The sequence below is a fragment of the Mytilus galloprovincialis genome, chromosome 3, assembly GCF_965363235.1.
Source record: "Mytilus galloprovincialis chromosome 3, xbMytGall1.hap1.1, whole genome shotgun sequence".
NCBI lineage: Eukaryota > Metazoa > Mollusca > Bivalvia > Mytilida > Mytilidae > Mytilus > Mytilus galloprovincialis.
Genome location: NC_134840.1, coordinates 208,232 through 228,451, shown reverse-complemented (window position 1 = coordinate 228,451; position 20,220 = coordinate 208,232). Strand labels below are relative to the sequence as shown.

Genomic DNA, 20,220 nt, shown 5'->3' with positions numbered 1-20,220 from the left:
AAGTGACCTGGGATTCAGTAATCTTAATATATATGTAAGATAGCTACATAGTTTGATGAAAATCCAAGTTGGTTTGAAAAAGTTATTAAAAAAATTAAGGCAGTGTCTGCGCTCACCCGCATGCGGGTACGAATAGTCAAATTGCCGTTCTAGGCGCGCGTACCCACATCCGGTTTTTTAATAAAATGCCATCGAATCAGGAATGAAACGTGAAATATGTACGAAAATTATTGATAGTATGGGAATTTCGTGTAGAACGAGTGAAGAATATGAAAAAATAATATTTTCAAATTATATTTATTATTTAAAATTAAAAGCACAATGATGGAAAATTAAACTGTACAGTCCCTGAAAAGAAAAAAAAGAAAAATAAAACTACTAAAATTAAAGCTGGAGTTTATAAAAATTAAAGAAGCAAGTTATAATATCAATTTAAACCAATTACAATAGATTCATGTCACTAATTAAGATTTGTAACATATGATTGTTTTGGCACAGATTTCAACCCCGGGCTGCACATTTCAAATGTTGCCAGCCTACGTTCACGTTTCATTATTCATTATTACTTGCTTCTTTAAATTTAAATTTTAATAAACTCATGCTTTAATTTTAGTAGTTTTATATATTTCAAAATTTTAGTTTCTGTGTTATATTTTACTTAAAGATTAATTTAAAATATCATATGGGTATATTTTTAATTTATAAAAAAAATATTCTTTAAATTTGCATTAAAATTTTGTAATAGTATTACTTTCTATCATGTTTTTCTTTTACAGGGACTATTTTCCATCATTGTGCATTTAATTTTGCAATGATTTCCATGTATCATTATTTAATAAATACAATTTGAAAATATTATTTTTCATACTTTTCACTCGTTCTTCCCCATTCTATCGATAATTTCCGTAGATATTTCACGTTTTATACCCGATCCAATGGCATTTTATTAGAAAACCGGATGTGGGTACGCGCAGCCTAGAACGGCAATTTGACTATTCGTACCCGCATGCGGGTACGCGCAGACACTGCCAAAAATTAAAGTGTACTGTCTCTATTTCGTCCGAACTGCAATTGCTATACATGTAATAAAGTCCATCATGATAATATTTTTTTTTCAAATCAGATGTGAGTAGCAGACGGTTAAAGATGACCACAAGGTCTTTTATGTCCATATTAACAACAGTGATTAATAATGTCTACATGGTCTTCAAGAACGTCTTAGTAATAACTGCTGGTACTTTTTTTCTGAATATTTACGATTTAATTTCTCGTGCTTCATTTTTCCCAATTTTTATTTTTCGTGCTACGTTTTTGCGATTTTTATTTCACATTTTCCTTGTTCAGTACCACCCTCAATTAACGTAGCGATTGGTTTTAATTCTAAATATACATGATACCGGGTTCTGGAAACTATGTTATCTCTGTCCATTCCGATTGGTCCTTAAAACCGGAAGTTCCCACGGCAATACTATAGAACATGGCGCAAAAACAAATAGAAATACACAACTGTCGAGGGAAAAGGGGAGGTATGGGCTTATCAAGAATAACCCTTAGTGGAAACGTATCTTGGTTACATTAAAGACCCTTAACATGATTGAATAAAACAGGTGAGCAAAAGGGACAAGTGATATACGGGTCAAACTAAAGCTGGGATCCTGTCAAAGTACCCCTCTGGTCAAACAGTGAGAACGAACCCTGTCCTATGATCTATCAATATTTCCCATAAACAATAATATAATACATACAATACAATACGGCCGCGATACCTGAAATATAAAGTGTTCATATGCATAGTCCGTTCATAAATATAACAGTGCAGCTCAGAGTTCTGGAACACAAAAATGAAAGTGAAAGTAGAAATGAATTCTCTGATCAACACAAGAAAAGAATGAAACATGATACATAAAAACCTACCAATCTTAAATCCTACCCTTAGGCATAACAGTATGTCCAATATCAGTCTGTGCTGTTCTATTTCGATATTTTTTGCATATGTACTTAAAAAGAAGGTGTGGTATAAATATGATTGCCAATGACACAACTATCCACAAGAGACCAACATGACACAGACATTAACAACTATAGGTCACCGTACGACCTTTAACAATGAACATAGTCAGCTATAAAAGGCCCCGATATGGAAATGTAAAACAAATTAAAACGAGAAAACTAACGACCTTATTTGTATAAAAATATGAACGAAAAAACAAATATTTAACACATAAACAACCACTGAATTACAGGCTCCTGACTTGGAACAGGCACATACATAAATAATGTGGCGGGGTTAAACATGTTAGTGGGATCCCATCCCTTCCTTTAACATGCACTTATAGGTGACATCTAAGGAACTCGCCAGAGGGTTTCCTCAGGCTAAATATATGTCATCATTTATCACAGAGTAAGCCTGGATCTGGCCACACTTTACTGAAACTTACTACAACTCAGCCCAATAAAGTCCTATGAAGCAGTAAGTGTGGGTACGTGGCCACACTACACTGCGTTATACAGATAAAAGTTAACTATCTTAAGTAAAACCAGCAAACATGCAGAAGAACGATTTCTGCTGATCATATATATATATACACATGAAAATAAACTGTAAATATCGAGGAAATATTTTAAATTTTAAATTTCAGGACATTGAATTAGCTCATATTTTTATGCCGATACATATGTATAAACAAAACACTTTTAATATTCCTTTAAATGATGATTGATGTCTACCTGTGTGACTTTTATATTTTAATCTTTCAGATATATGTACTTTTGAACTGGTGGTGGAAACTCATTGATTGAGGTGCTCCTTTATTGGAGGAAGTTCTGGAATACAAGTTACAAGTTGATCAAAGATCAGGAAGATGTAAAAAAACAGTTTTAATACTTTTTATGGACAATCGGTGAACATTTTTAGGTAAGATTATGTGATTATCATTGATAAAAACAAACAAATAACATCATTAATGATCGATCGGAGGCTGTTTGTAAGTACAAGGGATAAAAAATCAACCATGTTTGTGGAATGATTTTCTCTGCACACATGCATTTCCGGTAGGCAATGTTTCAATATAAATATTGAATAATAACTAATTTTATTTAAAAAAATAATGATTTTGAGGCACATATATGTACAGATGGGTGCACTCCTAACCTGTACAGCAAGTTAACTTGATAACCAGTCATTTGGACTGGTCAAAGTTAACCTGTGACCGAATGTAGGACTGCTCTGACCAGTCCTAGGACCAAAATCTAGTTAACTTGAAAAGCGGACTTGGACCTAGGACTGTTTTTATGTCTGCCAAAAAGTTAACTTGGAAACAGGTCCGCTATTGATATAAGTTAACTTCGAACCAGTCCTGTCATAAGTTAACATAAGTTAACTTCGGAACCAGTCCTGTCATAAAGTTAACCTAAGTTAACTTGGAAACCGGTCCTGCCACAAAGTTAACTTCTGCTTGAACAAATCCGATCAAAACCAGACCTGTTCCCAAGTTAACTTTTGACTGGTCTGGTCAACACTAAGTTAACTTGTAACCAGGACCGCTCTTCGTTGATTTAAAAAAAAATATATTTTTAATATCTTTGTTTCGTAGTAGAAACATCGAAAATAAAGTAATTTGAAAATTAATACTTCCGTTTTATGAACAGGATTAAACACAAATAATTGAAAATAAGTACGCACAGAACGTAACACAAATTTATCTGTGATCTGACAATCTATCTATTATAAAAACGATCTCGGTTACAATGATAACAGGCACTGAATATATATATATATTCCAATATCAAATTCAATCATATTATGTATATTTTTGAAAATAAGTATATTTGATGTTAGGTGTATACGTCCTTGTTAGTTATACATCCTTGAACTATGCAGCTACAATCAGCAATAGTTTAATTCATTTAAATAATGACTACAAATTTTTGTTCGCCTAAATTAAGGGTGCCAGCATGTCTTCTTTTTACTCAAAATACTGATACGTAACAAAATTTCAGTAGTTTTGATACCTCCAGTTGACTTGTACAACAAAATTATTTGACCGCATCCACCAAAACTGACCATATATGCACTTTAATTTGTAAATCTATATACCAGCATAGTAAATCAGCCTTATTTTTAATGTCAGGATTCAATGTATAATACAATCATGACAATGGATAGCAATATTGCAATATAATAACAAAAAATTTTGGTTCGCATAAATTTAGGATACCAGCATGTCCTCATTTTATTCAAAATTTTGATACGTAACAAAATTTCAGTAGTTTTGATACCTCCAGCTGACTTGTACAACAAAATTATTTGACCGCATTACCAAAACTGACCATATGTGAACTTTAAATTGTAAATCTATATACCAGCATAGTAAATCAGCCTTATTTTTAATGTCAGGATTCAATGTATAATACAATCATGACAATGGATAGCAATATTGCAATATAATAACAACAAATTTTTGTTAGCCTAAATTAAGGGTGCCAGCTTGTCCTCTTTTTACTTAAAATACTGATACGTAACAAAATTTCAGTAGTTTTGATGCCTCCAGTTGACTTGTACAACAAAATTATTTGACCGCATCCACCAAAACTGACCATATATGCACTTTAATTTGTAAATCTTTATACCAGCATAGTAAATCAGCCATATTTTTTATGTCAGGATTCAATGTATAATACAATCATGACAATGGACAGCAATATTGCAATATAATAACAACAAATTTTTGTTCGCATAAATTTAGGATACCAGCATGTCCTCATTTTATTCAAAATATTGAAACGTAACAAAATTTCAGTAGTTTTGATACCTCCAGTTGACTTGTACAACAAAATTATTTGACCGCATCCACCAAAACTGACCATATGTGCACTTTAATTTGTAAATCTATATACCCGCATCGTTAATCAGCCATATTTTTTATGTCAGGATTCAATGTATAATACAATCATGACAATGGACAGCAAAATTGCAATATAATAACAAAAAATTTTGGTTCGCATAAATTTAGGATACCAGCATGTCCTCTTTTTACTTAAAATACTGATACGTAACAAAATTTCAGTAGTTTTGATACCTCCAGTTGACTTGTACAACAAAATTATTTGACCGCATCCACAAAAACTGACCATATGTGCATTTTAATTTGTAAATCTATATACCCGCATAGTTAATCAGCCCTATTTTTTATGTCAGGATTCAATGTATAATACAATCATGACAATGGACAGCAAAATTGCAATATAATAACAAAAAATTTTGGTTTGCATAAATTTAGGATACCAGCATGTCCTCATTTTATTCAAAATATTGAAACGTAACAAAATTTCAGTAGTTTTGATACCTCCAGTTGACTTGTACAACAAAATTATTTGACCGCATCCACCAAAACTGACCATATGTGCACTTTAATTTGTAAATCTATATACCCGCATAGTTAATCAGCCATATTTTTTATGTCAGGATTCAATGTATAATACAATCATGACAATGGACAGCAAAATTGCAATATAATAACAAAATATTTTGGTTCGCATAAATTTAGGATACCAGCATGTCCTCATTTTATTTAAAATATTGATACGTAACAAAATTTCAGTAGTTTTGATACCTCCAGCTGACTTGTACAACAAAATTATTTGACCACATTACCAAAACTGACCATATGTGAACTTTAAATTGTAAATCTATATACCAGCATAGAAAATCAGCCTTATTTTTAATGTCAGGATTTAATGTATAATACAATCATGACAATGGACAGCAATATTGCAATATAATAACAACAAATTTGTGTTCGCCTAAATTAAGGGTATAAGCATGTCCTCTTTTTACTCAAAATACTGATACGTAACAAAATTTCAGTAGTTTTGATGCCTCCAGTTGACTTGTACAACAAAATTATTTGACCGCATCCACCAAAACTGACCATATATGCACTTCAATTTGTAAATCTATATACCAGCATAGTAAATCAGCAATATTTTTTATGTCAGGATTCAATGTATAATACAATCCTGACAATGGACAGCAAAATTGCAATATAATAACAAAAAATTTTGGTTCGCATAAATTTAGGATACCAGCATGTCCTCATTTTATTCAAAATTTTGATACGTAACAAAATTTCAGTAGTTTTGATACCTCCAGCTGACTTGTACAACAAAATTATTTGACCGCATTACCAAAACTGACCATATGTGAACTTTAAATTGTAAATCTATATACCAGCATAGTAAATCAGCCTTATTTTTAATGTCAGGATTCAATGTATAATACAATCATGACAATGGACAGCAATATTGCAATATAATAACAACAAATTTTTGTTAGCCTAAATTAAGGGTGCCAGCATGTCCTCTTTTTACTTAAAATACTGATACGTAACAAAATTTCAGTAGTTTTGATGCCTCCAGTTGACTTGTACAACAAAATTATTTGACCGCATCCACCAAAACTGACCATATATGCACTTTAATTTGTAAATCTATATACCAGCATAGTAAATCAGCCATATTTTTTATGTCAGGATTTAATGTATAATACATGTGATCATGACAATGGACAGCAATATTGCAATATAATAACAACAAATTTTTGTTCACATAAATTTAGGATACCAGCATGTCCTCATTTTATTCAAAATATTGAAACGTAACAAAATTTCAGTAGTTTTGATACCTCCAGTTGACTTGTACAACAAAATTATTTGACTGCATCCACCAAAACTGACCATATGTGCACTTTAATTTGTAAATCTTTATACCCGCATCGTTAATCAGCCATATTTTTTATGTCAGGATTCAATGTATAATACAATCATGACAATGGACAGCAAAATTGCAATATAATATAACAAAAAATTTTGGTTCGCATAAATTTAGGATACCAGCATGTCCTCTTTTTACTTAAAATACTGATACGTAACAAAATTTCAGTAGTTTTGATACCTCCAGTTGACTTGTACAACAAAATTATTTGACCGCATCCACCAAAACTGACCATATGTGCATTTTAATTTGTAAATCTATATACCCGCATAGTAAATCAGCCCTATTTTTTATGTCAGGATTCAATGTATAATACAATCATGACAATGGACAGCCAAATTGCAATATAATAACAAAAAATTTTGGTTTGCATAAATTTAGGATACCAGCATGTCCTCATTTTATTCAAAATATTGATACGTAACAAAATTTCAGTAGTTTTGATACCTCCAGCTGACTTGTACAACAAAATTTTTGACCACATTACCAAAACTGACCATATGTGAACTTTAAATTGTAAATCTATATACCAGCATAGAAAATCAGCCTTATTTTTAATGTCAGGATTCAATGTATAATACAATCATGACAATGGACAGCAATATTGCAATATAATAACAACAAATTTTTGTTAGCCTAATTAAATTAAGGGTGCCAGCATGTCCTCTTTTTACTTAAAATACTGATACGTAACAAAATTTCAGTAGTTTTGATGCCTCCAGTTGACTTGTACAACAAAATTATTTGACCGCATCCACCAAAACTGACCATATATGCACTTTAATTTGTAAATCTTTATACCAGCATAGTAAATCAGCCATATTTTTTATGTCAGGATTCAATGTATAATACAATCATGACAATGGACAGCAATATTGCAATATATAACAACAAATTTTGGTTCGCATAAATTTAGGATACCAGCATGTCCTCATTTTATTCAAAATATTGAAACGTAACAAAATTTCAGTAGTTTTGATACCTCCAGTTGACTTGTACAACAAAATTATTTGACCGCATCCACCAAAACTGACCATATGTGCACTTTAATTTGTAAATCTTTATACCCGCATCGTTAATCAGCCATATTTTTTATGTCAGGATTCAATGTATAATACAATCATGACAATGGACAGCAAAATTGCAATATAATAACAAAAAATTTTGGTTCGCATAAATTTAGGATACCAGCATGTCCTCTTTTTACTTAAAATACTGATACGTAACAAAATTTCAGTAGTTTTGATACCTCCAGTTGACTTGTACAACAAAATTATTTGACCGCATCCACCAAAACTGACCATATGTGCATTTTAATTTGTAAATCTATATACCCGCATAGTTAATCAGCCCTATTTTTTATGTCAGGATTCAATGTATAATACAATCATGACAATGGACAGCCAAATTGCAATATAATAACAAAAAATTTTGGTTTGCATAAATTTAGGATACCAGCATGTCCTCATTTTATTCAAAATATTGATACGTAACAAAATTTCAGTAGTTTTGATACCTCCAGTTGACTTGTACAACAAAATTATTTGACTGCATCCACCAAAACTGACCATATGTGCACTTTAATTTGTAAATCTTTATACCCGCATCGTTAATCAGCCATATTTTTTATGTCAGGATTCAATGTATAATACAATCATGACAATGGACAGCAAAATTGCAATATAATATAACAAAAAATTTTGGTTCGCATAAATTTAGGATACCAGCATGTCCTCTTTTTACTTAAAATACTGATACGTAACAAAATTTCAGTAGTTTTGATACCTCCAGTTGACTTGTACAACAAAATTATTTGACCGCATCCACCAAAACTGACCATATGTGCATTTTAATTTGTAAATCTATATACCCGCATAGTAAATCAGCCCTATTTTTTATGTCAGGATTCAATGTATAATACAATCATGACAATGGACAGCCAAATTGCAATATAATAACAAAAAATTTTGGTTTGCATAAATTTAGGATACCAGCATGTCCTCATTTTATTCAAAATATTGATACGTAACAAAATTTCAGTAGTTTTGATACCTCCAGCTGACTTGTACAACAAAATTATTTGACCACATTACCAAAACTGACCATATGTGAACTTTAAATTGTAAATCTATATACCAGCATAGAAAATCAGCCTTATTTTTAATGTCAGGATTCAATGTATAATACAATCATGACAATGGACAGCAATATTGCAATATAATAACAACAAATTTTTGTTAGCCTAATTAAATTAAGGGTGCCAGCATGTCCTCTTTTTACTTAAAATACTGATACGTAACAAAATTTCAGTAGTTTTGATGCCTCCAGTTGACTTGTACAACAAAATTATTTGACCGCATCCACCAAAACTGACCATATATGCACTTTAATTTGTAAATCTTTATACCAGCATAGTAAATCAGCCATATTTTTTATGTCAGGATTCAATGTATAATACAATCATGACAATGGACAGCAATATTGCAATATAATAACAACAAATTTTGGTTCGCATAAATTTAGGATACCAGCATGTCCTCATTTTATTCAAAATATTGAAACGTAACAAAATTTCAGTAGTTTTGATACCTCCAGTTGACTTGTACAACAAAATTTTTTGACCGCATCCACCAAAACTGACCATATGTGCACTTTAATTTGTAAATCTTTATACCCGCATCGTTAATCAGCCATATTTTTTATGTCAGGATTCAATGTATAATACAATCATGACAATGGACAGCAAAATTGCAATATAATAACAAAAAATTTTGGTTCGCATAAATTTAGGATACCAGCATGTCCTCTTTTTACTTAAAATACTGATACGTAACAAAATTTCAGTAGTTTTGATACCTCCAGTTGACTTGTACAACAAAATTATTTGACCGCATCCACCAAAACTGACCATATGTGCATTTTAATTTGTAAATCTATATACCCGCATAGTTAATCAGCCCTATTTTTTATGTCAGGATTCAATGTATAATACAATCATGACAATGGACAGCCAAATTGCAATATAATAACAAAAAATTTTGGTTTGCATAAATTTAGGATACCAGCATGTCCTCATTTTATTCAAAATATTGATACGTAACAAAATTTCAGTAGTTTTGATACCTCCAGCTGACTTGTACAACAAAATTATTTGACCACATTACCAAAACTGACCATATGTGAACTTTAAATTGTAAATCTATATACCAGCATAGAAAATCAGCCTTATTTTTAATGTCAGGATTCAATGTATAATACAATCATGACAATGGACAGCAATATTGCAATATAATAACAACAAATTTTTGTTCACCTAAATTAAGGGTGCCAGCATGTCCTCTTTTTACTTAAAATACTGATACGTAACAAAATTTCAGAAGTTTTAATGCCTCCAGTTGACTTGTACAACAAAATTATTTGACCGCATCCACCAAAACTGACCATATATGCACTTTAATTTGTAAATCTATATACCCGCATAGTAAATCAGCCATATTTTTGATGTCAGGATTCAATGTATAATACAATCATCACAATGGACAGCAATATTGCAATATAATAACAACAAATTTTGGTTCGCATAAATTTAGGATACCAGCATGTCCTCATTTTATTCAAAATATTGATCTTATCAAAATTTCAGTAGTTTTGATACCTCCAGTTGACTTGTACAACAAAATTATTTGACCACATCCACCAAAACTGACCATTTGTGCACTTTAATTTGTAAATCTATATACCCGCATAGTTAATCAGCCATATTTTTTATGCCAGAATCAATGTATAATACAATCATGACAATGGACAGCAATATTGCAATATAATAACAACAAATTTTTGTTCACATAAATTTATAATACCAGCATGTCCTCATTTTATTCAAAATATTGATACGTAACTAAATTTCAGTAGTTTTGATACCTCCAGCTGACTTGTACAACAAAATTATTTGACCGCATTACCAAAACTGACCATATGTGCACTTTAATTTGTAAATCTATATACACCATGGCATACCCGCATAGTATTAATCAGCCATATTTTTTATGTCAGGAATCATTGTATAATATAATCATGACAATGGACAGCAATATTGCAATTTAATAACAACAAATTTTTGTTCGCATAAATTTAGGATACCAGCGTGTCCTCCTTTTATTCAAAATATTGATACGTAACAAAATTTCAGTAGTTTTAATACCTCATGCTGACTTGGAAAACAAAACTATTTGACCAAAACTGATCATATGTGCACTTTTATTTGCAAATCTATATACCCGAATACCATTGTACCGAGCGCCTTAATGTCTTCTCCTGGCGCTCCTGTTCACATTTTAGTAGGACCGTAAATGTAGACGTAATCAATAATATTAGAAAACCATTAATGCAAAAAATATTCTGAATAAATTGAGAATGTCAGAATTTCATCTCTTTATTTATAATAACAGTCACATCATATATAGGAGTTCATGATGGTGTACGTGTAAAACAAAACTATTATGCCACATCATCAAAGTACCAACGAATCCGTACCAACACTGACATGTCTGAATTCATTTGTACTATTTACAATGATTTAATAAAAAAAAAGTATACGAGGTTCTCTTCTTGGAATCTATTATGTCGGTTGATTGATTTTGTTTATAGTTAAACGTCAAGTGGCAACTGTTTCATTTAAGTGCGCATTGAGTATAATTTTAGGACGTCTCATATAAATAGATCGGCAATGACAAATCTCTCGATTTATCACTGAACTAGTATATATTTGTTTATGGGCCAGCTGAAGGACGCCTCCGGGTGCGGGAATTTCTCGCTACATTGAAGACCTGTTGGTGACCTTCTGCTGTTGTTTTTTATTTGGTCGGGTTGTTGTCTCTTTGACACATTCCCCATTTCCATTCTCAATTTATTTCTAAAAAATTGAGTCGGACAGCAAATTTTTTTTACCAAGATTATTTAAATTCTTGAATTGACAGGAGATTGTACTACATTTACTATCTTAATCAATCTGAAATGCAAATTCTAGGTTTTATGACAACGATTATTTTTATTTTTGAACTGAGGCAATACACAAACTACATGAGATGTATAATTTGATTTAAATCAAAGGGTTGTTAAAAAAAGTTATAAATTAAATTTTTAAGTGTACTATATGGGTTAGTTGGAACATCAAATTCTTGTTTTTTGATTTGACAAGAATATTAATAAAATAAAAGAAGTGTCACTTTCATTGAGGTCAATGTAAATCATACACACCTGACTCTTGTAAAACTTTCAATTTTGTAAAAGTATTCCTCTGTATTTTCCACAAAAAAAACAGAATTGTAATGTCTTTGTATAATTTTCTAATAAAATAGAAAATATTAGCATGTATTTTTTATGCCACATCAATATATTAATTTCTGAACTTAAATTTCTTCTCATTTATGTCTAACAAACCAATCTGAAGTTAGAAAGTAATCAATTATTAGACCAGTTAAAAAATGTATAGATCTATTCTTTAATTCTTTTGTTTCATATAATAATTAACTTTTTTTAAATATTCAAATGTGTTATTTTAACCCAATTAGTATGAGTGTGAATTTATTTACTCAAAGGTCCTTTTATCTCTTAATTAGCCATAAACAATCACAAAAAGAATGAAAAATCAAGGTAGATAATTATTTGGATTAAAAATAAAACATATGAAATTAAAGGGAATATAATTAAATTCTTTTAAGTGATTATTTGTTTTGATAAGTAATTTGTGCATCTTTGTGATTGTAAATGGCTAATCAAGAGATAAAAGGGCTATTTGAGTTGAAGAACTCATACTCATACTCATACTCATTAGGTTAAATAAACACATAAGCATATATATAAAATGTTCATTTTAATATGAAAAATAAAAAAGAATTAAAGAATAGCTATGGATAAGGTAAACTTTTCATTATTGTAACTATACTATATTATATATTTAAAATATTATGTAAAATTGAGAATGGAAATGGGGAATGTGTCAAAGAGAACAACCCGACAAATAAAAAAACAACAGCAGAAGGTCACCAACAGGTGTGTTTATATAAAAAAATAATAATATTAAAATAGGTATCAATACGTACCAGGATTATAATTTAATGATTTTTTAATTTATGATTTAATGATTTTTTAATTTATAATTTATTATAATTTATAATTATAATTAAAACACCTGCAATATAAACATATTGTAAGTTTTGTATTTACCAATTGTGTCGTGTTTTGTGATTAAGATTTAGAAAACCAGTTTTCCACTCATTTACAATATTATTCTACTCTTAAGCTATTAAAATAGTAAGTAAACCTAAGCTTACTGAATCCCATGTCAATTAGTTATTTGTTGTATTGCTGTAAAATTTAAGAATTAAAGTTATCTTGGTATAAAAAAGGTAGGATTTGCAATTCGGACAAAATAGAGATATTACACTTTAATTTTTTTAATAACTTTTTCAAATCAACTTGGATTTTCATCAAACTATGTAGGTATCTTACATATATATTAAGCTTAATGAATCCAATGTCATTTAGTTTTTTGTTGTATTGCTGAAAATGAAAAATTTAAAAATTAAATTAATCTAGGTCAAAAAAGCTAGAATTTGCAGTTTGAACAAAATAGAGATAGTACACTTTAATTTTTTTAATAACTTTTTCAAATCAACTTGAATTTTCATCACACTACTTAAGTATCTTAGATATATATTAAGCTTACTGAATCCCATGTCATTTAGTTGTTTTTTTTTATTGCTGAAAAATTTAAAAATTAAATTAATCTAGGTAAAAAAAGCTAGAATTTGCAGTTCGAACAAAATAGAGATAGTACACTTTAATTTTTTTAATAACTTTTTCAAATCAACTTGAATGTTCATCAAACTATGCAGCTACCTTACATTTATATTAAGCTTACTGAATCCCATGTCAATTAGTTTTTTTGTTGTATTGCTGTAAAATTTAAGAATTAAAGTTATCTTGGTATAAAAAAGCTAGGATTTGCAATTCGGACAAAATAGAGATATTACACTTTAATTTTTTTAATAACTTTTTCAAATCAACTTGGATTTTTATCAAACTATGTAGGTATCTTAGATATATATTAAGCTTACTGAATCCCATGTCATTGAGTTTTTTGTTGTATTGCTGTAAAATTTAAAAATTAAATTAATCTAGGTCAAAAAAGCTAGAATTTGCAGTTCGAACAAAATAGAGATAGTACACTTTAATTTTTTTAATAACTTTTTCAAATCAACTTGGATTTTCATCAAACTATGTAGGTATCTTAGATATATATTAAGCTTACTGAATCCCATGTCATTTAGTTTTTTGTTGTATTGCTGTAAAATTTTAAAATTAAATTACTCTAGGTCAAAAAAGCTAGAATTTGCAGTTCGAACAAAATGGACATAGTACACTTTATTTTTTTTAATAACTTTTTCAAATCAACTTGGATGTTCATCAAACTATGCAGCTATCTAACATATATATTAAGCTTAATGAATCCCATTTCATTTAGTTTTTTGTTGTATTGCTGTAAAATTTAAAAATTAAATTACTCTGGGTCAAAAATGCTAGAATTTGCAGTTCGAACAAAATGGACATAGTACACTTTAATTTTTTTAATAACTTTTTCAAATCAACTTGGATGTTCATCAAACTATGCAGCAATCTTACATATATATTAAGCTTACTGAATCCCATGTCAATTTGTTATTTGTTGTATTGCTGTAAAATTTAAGAATTAAGGTTATCTTGATATAAAAAAGCTAGGATTTGCAATTCGGACAAAATAGAGATATTACACTTTAATTTTTTTAATAACTTTTTCAAATCAACTTGGATTTTTATCAAACTATGTAGGTATCTTAGATATATATTAAGCTTACTGAATCCCATGTCATTGAGTTTTTTGTTGTATTGCTGTAAAATTTAAAAATTAAATTAATCTAGGTCAAAAAAGCTAGAATTTGCAGTTCGAACAAAATAGAGATAGTACACTTTAATTTTTTTAATAACTTTTTCAAATCAACTTGGATTTTCATCAAACTATGTAGGTATCTTAGATATATATTAAACTTAATGAATCCAATGTCATTTAGTTTTTTGTTGTATTGCTGAAAATGAAAAATTTAAAAATTAAATTAATCTAGGTCAAAAAAGCTAGAATTTGCAATTCGGACAAAATAGAGATATTACACTTTAATTTTTTTAATAACTTTTTCAAATCAACTTGGATTTTCATCAAACTATGTAGGTATCTTAGATATATATTAAGCTTACTGAATCCCATGTCATTGAGTTTTTTGTTGTATTGCTGTAAAATTTAAAAATTAAATTAATCTAGGTCAAAAAAGCTAGAATTTGCAGTTCGAACAAAATAGAGATAGTACACTTTAATTTTTTTAATAACTTTTTCAAATCAACTTGGATGTTCATCAAACTATGCAGCTATCTTACATATATATTAAGCTTACTGAATCCCATGTCAATTAGTTATTTGTTGTATTGCTGTAAAATTTAAGAATTAAAGTTATCTTGGTATAAAAAAGGTAGGATTTGCAATTCGGACAAAATAGAGATATTACACTTTAATTTTTTTAATAACTTTTTCAAATCAACTTGGATTTTCATCAAACTATGTAGGTATCTTAGATATATATTAAGCTTACTGAATCCCATGTCATTTAGTTTTTTGTTGTATTGCTGTAAAATTTAAAAATTAAATTACTCTAGGTCAAAAAAGCTAGAATTTGCAGTTCGAACAAAATAGAGATAGTACACTTTAATTTTTTTAATAACTTTTTCAAATCAACTTGAATGTTCTTCAAACTATGCGGCTATCTTACATATATATTAAGCTTACTGAATCCCATGTCAATTCGTTATTTGTTGTATTGCTAAAAAATTTAAGAATTTAAAGTTATCTTGGTATAAAAAAGCTAGGATTTGCAATTTGAACAAAATAGAGATAGTACACTTTAATTTTTTTAATAACTTTTTCAAATCAACTTGGATTTTCATCAAACTATGTAGGTATCTTAGATATATATTAAGCTTACTGAATCCCATGTCATTTAGTTTTTTGTTGTATTGCTGTAAAATTTTAAAATTAAATTACTCTAGGTCAAAAAAGCTAGAATTTGCAGTTCGAACAAAATGGACATAGTACACTTTATTTTTTTTAATAACTTTTTCAAATCAACTTGGATGTTCATCAAACTATGCAGCTATCTAACATATATATTAAGCTTACTGAATCCCATGTCATTTAGTTTTTTGTTGTATTGCTGTAAAATTTAAAAATTAAATTACTCTAGGTCAAAAAAGCTAGAATTTGCAGTTCGAACAAAATAGAGATAGTACACTTTAATTTTTTTAATAACTTTTTCAAATCAACTTGAATGTTCTTCAAACTATGCGGCTATCTTACATATATATTAAGCTTACTGAATCCCATGTCAATTCGTTATTTGTTGTATTGCTGAAAAATTTAAGAATTTAAAGTTATCTTGGTATAAAAAAGCTAGGATTTGCAATTCGGACAAAATAGAGATAGTACACTTTAATTTTTTTAATAACTTTTTCAAATCAACTTGGATTTTCATCAAACTATGTAGGTATCTTAGATATATATTAAGCTTACTGAATCCCATGTCATTTAGTTTTTTGTTGTATTGCTGTAAAATTTTAAAATTAAATTACTCTAGGTCAAAAAAGCTAGAATTTGCAGTTCGAACAAAATGGACATAGTACACTTTATTTTTTTAATAACTTTTTCAAATCAACTTGGATGTTCATCAAACTATGCAGCTATCTAACATATATATTAAGCTTAATGAATCCCATTTCATTTAGTTTTTTGTTGTATTGCTGTAAAATTTAAAAATTAAATTACTCTGGGTCAAAAAAGCTAGAATTTGCAGTTCGAACAAAATGGACATAGTACACTTTAATTTTTTTAATAACTTTTTCAAATCAACTTGGATGTTCATCAAACTATCCAGCAATCTTACATATATATTAAGCTTACTGAATCCCATGTCAATTTGTTATTTGTTGTATTGTTGTAAAATTTAAGAATTAAAGTTATCTTGGTATAAAAAAGCTAGGATTTGCAATTCGGACAAAATAGAGATAGTACACTTTAATTTTTTTAATAACTTTTTCAAATCAACTTGGATTTTCATCAAACTATGTAGGTATCTTAGATATATATTAAGCTTAATGAATCCAATGTCATTTAGTTTTTTGTTGTATTGCTGAAAATGAAAAATTTAAAAATTAAATTAATCTAGGTCAAAAAAGCTAGAATTTGCAATTCGGACAAAATAGAGATATTACACTTTAATTTTTTATTAACTTTTTCAAATCAACTTGGATTTTCATCAAACTATGTAGGTATCTTAGATATATATTAAGCTTACTGAATCCCATGTCATTTAGTTTTTTGTTGTATTGCTGTAAAATTTAAAAGTTAAATTACTCTAGGTCAAAAAAGCTAGAATTTGCAGTTCGAACAAAATAGAGATAGTACACTTTAATTTTTTTAATAACTTTTTCAAATCAACTTGGATGTTCTTCAAAGTATGCAGCTATCTTACATATATATTAAGCTTACTGAATCCCATGTCAATTAGTTATTTGTTGTATTGCTGTAAAATTTAAGAATTGAAGTTATCTTGGTATAAAAAAGCTAGGATTTGCAATTCGGACAAAATAGAGATAGTACACTTTCATTTTTTTAATTACTTTTTCAAATCAACTTGAATTTTCATCAAACTATGTAGGTATCTTAGATATATATTAAGCTTACTGAATCCCATGTCATTTAGTTTTTTGTTGTATTGCTGAAAAATTTAAAAATTAAATTACTCTAGGTCAAAAAAGCTAGAATTTGCAGTTCGAACAAAATAGAGATAGTACACTTTAATTTTTTTAATAACTTTTTCAAATCAACGTGAATGTTCTTCAAACTATGCGGCTATCTTACATATATATTAAGCTTACTGAATCCCATGTCAATTCGTTATTTGTTGTATTGCTGAAAAATTTAAGAATTTAAAGTTATCTTGGTATACAAAAGCTAGGATTTGCAATTCGGACAAAATAGAGATAGTACACTTTAATTTGTTTAATAACTTTTTCAAATCAACTTGGATTTTCATCAAACTATGTAGGTATCTTAGATATATATTAAGCTTAATGAATCCAATGTCATTTAGTTTTTTGTTGTATTGCTGAAAATGAAAAATTTAAAAATTAGATTAATCTAGGTCAAAAAAGCTAGAATTTGCAATTCGGACAAAATAGAGATATTACACTTTAATTTTTTTAATAACTTTTTCAAATCAACTTGGATTTTCATCAAACTATGTAGGTATCTTAGATATATATTAAGCTTACTGAATCCCATGTCATTGAGTTTTTTGTTGTATTGCTGTAAAATTTAAAAAATAAATTAATCTAGGTCAAAAAAGCTAGAATTTGCAGTTCGAACTAAATAGAGATAGTACACTTTAATTTTTTTAATAACTTTTTCAAATCAACTTGGATGTTCTTCTAAGTATGCAGCTAGCTTACATATATATTAAGCTTACTGAATCCCATGTCAATTAGTTATTTGTTGTATTGCTGTAAAATTTAAGAATTAAAGTTATCATGGTATAAAAAAGCTAGGATTTGCAATTCGGACAAAATAGAGATAGTTACCCTAACCCTAACCCTAACTTAATAACTTTTTCAAATCAACTTGGATTTTCATCAAACTATGTAGGTATCTTAGATATATATAAAGCTTACGGAATCCCATGTCATTTAGTTTTTTGTTGTATTGCTGAAAAATTTTAAAATTAAATTAATCTAGGTCAAAAAAGCTAGAATTTGCATTTCGAACAAAATGGACATAGTACACTTTAATTTTTTTAATAACTTTTTCAAATCAACTTGGATTTTCATCAAACTATGTAGGTATCTTAAATATATATTAAGCTTACTGAATCCCATGTCATTGAGTTTTTTGTTGTATTGCTGTAAAATTTAAAAAATAAATTAATCTAGGTCAAAAAAGCTAGAATTTGCAGTTCGAACTAAATAGAGATAGTACACTTTAATTTTTTTAATAACTTTTTCAAATCAACTTGGATGTTCTTCTAAGTATGCAGCTAGCTTACATATATATTAAGCTTACTGAATCCCATGTCAATTAGTTATTTGTTGTATTGCTGTAAAATTTAAGAATTAAAGTTATCTTGGTATAAAAAAGCTAGGATTTGCAATTTGGACAAAATAGAGATAGTTACCCTAACCCTAACCCTAACTTAATAACTTTTTCAAATCAACTTGGATTTTCATCAAACTATGTAGGTATCTTAGATATATATAAAGCTTACGGAATCCCATGTCATTTAGTTTTTTGTTGTATTGCTGAAAAATTTTAAAATTAAATTAATCTAGGTCAAAAAAGCTAGAATTTGCATTTCGAACAAAATGGACATAGTACACTTTAATTTTTTTAATAACTTTTTCAAATCAACTTGGATTTTCATCAAACTATGTAGGTATCTTAAATATATATTAAGCTTACTGAATCCCATGTCAATTAGTTATTTGTTGTATTGCTGTAAAATTAAAGAATTAAGTTATCTTGGTATAAAAAAGCTAGGATTTGCAATTCGGACAAAATAGAGATAGTACACTTTAAATTTTTTAATAACTTTTTCAAATCAACTTGGATTTTCATCAAACTATGTAGGTATCTTAGATATATATTAAGCTTACTGAATCCCATGTCATTGAGTTTTTTGTTGTATTGCTGTAAAATTTAAAAATTAAATTAATCTAGGTCAAAAAAGCTAGAATTTGCAGTTCGAACAAAATAGAGATAGTACACTTTAATTTTTTTAATAACTTTTTCAAATCAACTTGGATGTTCATCAAACTATGCAGCTATCTTACATATATATTAAGCTTACTGAATCCCATGTCAATTTGTTATTTGTTGTATTGCTGTAAAATTTAAGAATTAAAGTTATCTTGGTATAAAAAAGGTAGAATTTGCAATTCGGACAAAATAGAGATATTACACTTTAATTTTTTTAATAACTTTTTCAAATCAACTTGGATTTTCATCAAACTATGTAGGTATCTTAGATATATATTAAGCTTAATGAATCCAATGTCATTTAGTTTTTTGTTGTATTGCTGTAAAATTTAAAAAATTAAATTACTCTAGGTCAAAAAAGCTAGAATTTGCAGTTCGAACAAAATAGAGATAGTACACTTTAATTTTTTTAATAACTTTTTCAAATCAACTTGAATGTTCTTCAAACTATGCGGCTATCTTACATATATATTAAGCTTACTGAATCCCATGTCAATTAGTTATTTGTTGTATTGCTGTAAAATTTAAGAATTGAAGTTATCTTGGTATAAAAAAGCTAG

The 20,220-nt window shown here is 28.6% G+C and overlaps 1 protein-coding gene and 1 long non-coding RNA gene across 3 annotated transcripts in view; one reads left to right on the top strand and one right to left on the bottom strand.

Annotated features, from left to right (window-relative positions):
• LOC143066885 (uncharacterized) overlaps positions 1–20,220 on the bottom strand; it is a 104,995-nt gene that overhangs the window by 34,111 nt on the left and 50,664 nt on the right. The gene's annotated exons all lie outside the window — the stretch shown is intronic.
• The window catches only part of LOC143066886 (uncharacterized), a 35,900-nt gene continuing 17,127 nt past the window's right edge, over positions 1,448–20,220 (top strand). Inside the window, exons 1-2 of the long non-coding RNA XR_012975774.1 lie at positions 1,448–1,607; positions 2,758–2,914. This is a non-coding gene — a long non-coding RNA (uncharacterized LOC143066886). The remainder of the gene's footprint in view (positions 1,608–2,757; positions 2,915–20,220) is intronic.